Genomic DNA, 2,500 nt, shown 5'->3' with positions numbered 1-2,500 from the left:
CAGGGCCTCGCTGGAGTATTTGCTACTACCACCAAGATCTGCACCGACGGAGGCTCCAAGCGGGCTCACGCCCAGACCCTTCTGCGCACTCCGCCGCGCACGTCCTACTCGTTACGGCATAATGACGCAAACGTACAACGTCGCACGTGCCCGTAACGGTAGTGTATAGGCAAAACGCTTCAGCGCCATCCATTTTCAGGGCTGGTTGCTTCGGCAGGTGAGTCGTTGCACACTCCTTAGCGGATTCCGACTTCCATGGCCACCGTCCTGCTGTCATGAGCGACCAACGCCTTTCATGGTGTCCCATGAGCGTTTTTTAGGCGCCTTAACACTACGTTTGGTTCATCCCACAGCGCCAGTTCTGCTTACCAAAATTGGCCCACTTGGCACCGTCATCAGATCTCCGGCTTCATCGTTCGAGTAAGCCGGAGTTCTCACCCATTTAAAGTTTGAGAATAGGTTGAGGTCGTTTCGGCCCCAATGCCTCTAATCATTCGCTTTACCGGATGGGACTGTTAATTATCGACGCCAGCTATCCTGAGGGAAACTTCGGACGGAACCAGCTACTAGATGGTTCGATTAGTCTTTCGCCCCTATACCCAGTTCCGACGATCGATTTGCACGTCAGAATCGCTACGGTCCTCCATCAGGGTTTCCCCTGACTTCGACCTGACCAGGCATAGTTCACCATCTTTCGGGTCCCAGCATCTGTGCTCAGAGCGCGCCTGCATTCACGGATTGGAAACGAGACGCCTCGGGAGTGCGAGAGATCGATCGAGACCGAAGCTCCATCCTCCCTGAGCGTGCGCGCGTGTTTAGCGCGCGCGCGCCTTCACTTTCGTTGCGCCTTTCAGTTTTATGTTTTAAATATCTCAATGACTCGCACACATGCTAGACTCCTTGGTCCGTGTTTCAAGACGGGTCCTGCGAGTGCCCGAAAATGAATCATCGCAGACGGATACGCGCACAGTCCGAGACAAAACACGGCAGCGACGACAGCAACGCCGCGTCGACGTCCGCACTCGGGCAGGAAATCGACGGACGACGTTCGCTTGCGTCGGGCCGGACGCGCGTGAGACGCGTGCGCGATTCGTATTATATGTACGATTTTGTACTACCGTCCGACGGCCGGTCGGCCACCGTCACGGTCCAATAGTGCGTGCGCGAACACGAACACGACTGGACTCCCGAACGGCGCTTAGACCGACATCGAACGGGTCGCGATGTATTACTGAGAGAGAAGTGCACGCCGTCGACGAACGTCGACGGACGCGACCCGTGTCACACACGACGAACCCGCTAGGGGACACGTATGCGCGACATCGAGGCGCGCGCCCGTACGCCGTCGAATGACGATGAATCTCTCCGTTCGTTCATTCGAGTTTCGCAGGTTTACCCCTGAACGGTTTCACGTACTCTTGAACTCTCTCTTCAAAGTTCTTTTCAACTTTCCCTCACGGTACTTGTTCGCTATCGGTCTCGCGGTAATATTTAGCCTTAGATGGAGTTTACCACCCACTTAGGGCTGCACTCTCAAGCAACCCGACTCTGAGGAGCGTACCTCTCGCCGTCTCGCTCCGTCGCTACGGGCCTGGCACCCTCTACGGGAAAACGGCCCCGTTCAAGACGAACTTGGACAGGAGTGGCGACGACGAGAAAGCGATACCTCCCGAACACCACATCTCCCGCGATCGTTACAACCGCGGGATTCAGTGCTGGGCTATTTCCTGTTCGCTCGCCGCTACTAAGGAAATCCTGGTTAGTTTCTTTTCCTCCGCTTACTAATATGCTTAAATTCGGCGGGTGATCCTCCCTGATCTGAGGCCAACGATAAAAAAAAAACGAGGCAGACGCGATATCCGTCAACGCGACGGCGCCGCTTTCGTCGAGACGAGACGAGACGAGATCTTCATCATCATCCGTCCGTTCCGACGTCGGCGTCGACGCGCTCTTCGGACGTCGAGTCCGCCTACTATTCGTTATCGCGCGTGCACGCACGTGCGCGCGTTCGTTCGTTCGTTCGCCACCCCCGCCGTCTGTGTATATAATGATAACACAGACACGAGAGACGACACGACGCGACGCGACGCGACACGACACGCCTCGAAAACGAATACGACGTCTATACATGTCATCACGTACGCAATGCGCGCTTTATGTGTATACGTCGTAACGAAAACGGAGCTGTTTTATCGATATACGTTCGATCGATGTTCGATAACGAGAAACGTACGAACTCTCGCTCTCTCACTAGACTAGAAGAGATCGGCCCTCATATATCCGATTACCCTCTTTGATCGAACGATAGAACGACGATCGAAAGGTCGGAGATGGGGGCGCGCTCTCGACTAGACCGATCGACGAAGACGACGACGACGACGACGTAGACGACGTAGACGACGTAGACGTACGAATCGGTAGAGCGAGCGACGCTCTCGGTCTCTCACACATCGCGCATAACGAAACTCCGTGACGTAAACGTACACCACGAACCGTATAC

General features: G+C 55.2%; 1 non-coding gene across 1 annotated transcript in view; it reads right to left on the bottom strand.

Annotated features, from left to right (window-relative positions):
- The window catches only part of LOC126780845 (large subunit ribosomal RNA), a 3,978-nt gene extending 2,151 nt beyond the window's left edge, over positions 1 to 1,827 (bottom strand). Inside the window, exon 1 of the ribosomal RNA XR_007670569.1 lies at positions 1 to 1,827. This exon is cut by the window's left edge and continues 2,151 nt beyond it. This is a non-coding gene — a ribosomal RNA (large subunit ribosomal RNA).
- Positions 1,828 to 2,500: the final 673 nt, after the last annotated feature.

Source organism: Nymphalis io, unplaced genomic scaffold, assembly GCF_905147045.1.
Source record: "Nymphalis io unplaced genomic scaffold, ilAglIoxx1.1, whole genome shotgun sequence".
Lineage (NCBI taxonomy): Eukaryota > Metazoa > Arthropoda > Insecta > Lepidoptera > Nymphalidae > Nymphalis > Nymphalis io.
The sequence above is the reverse complement of the archived record's forward strand: the minus strand, read 5'-3'. Positions and strand labels throughout refer to the sequence as shown.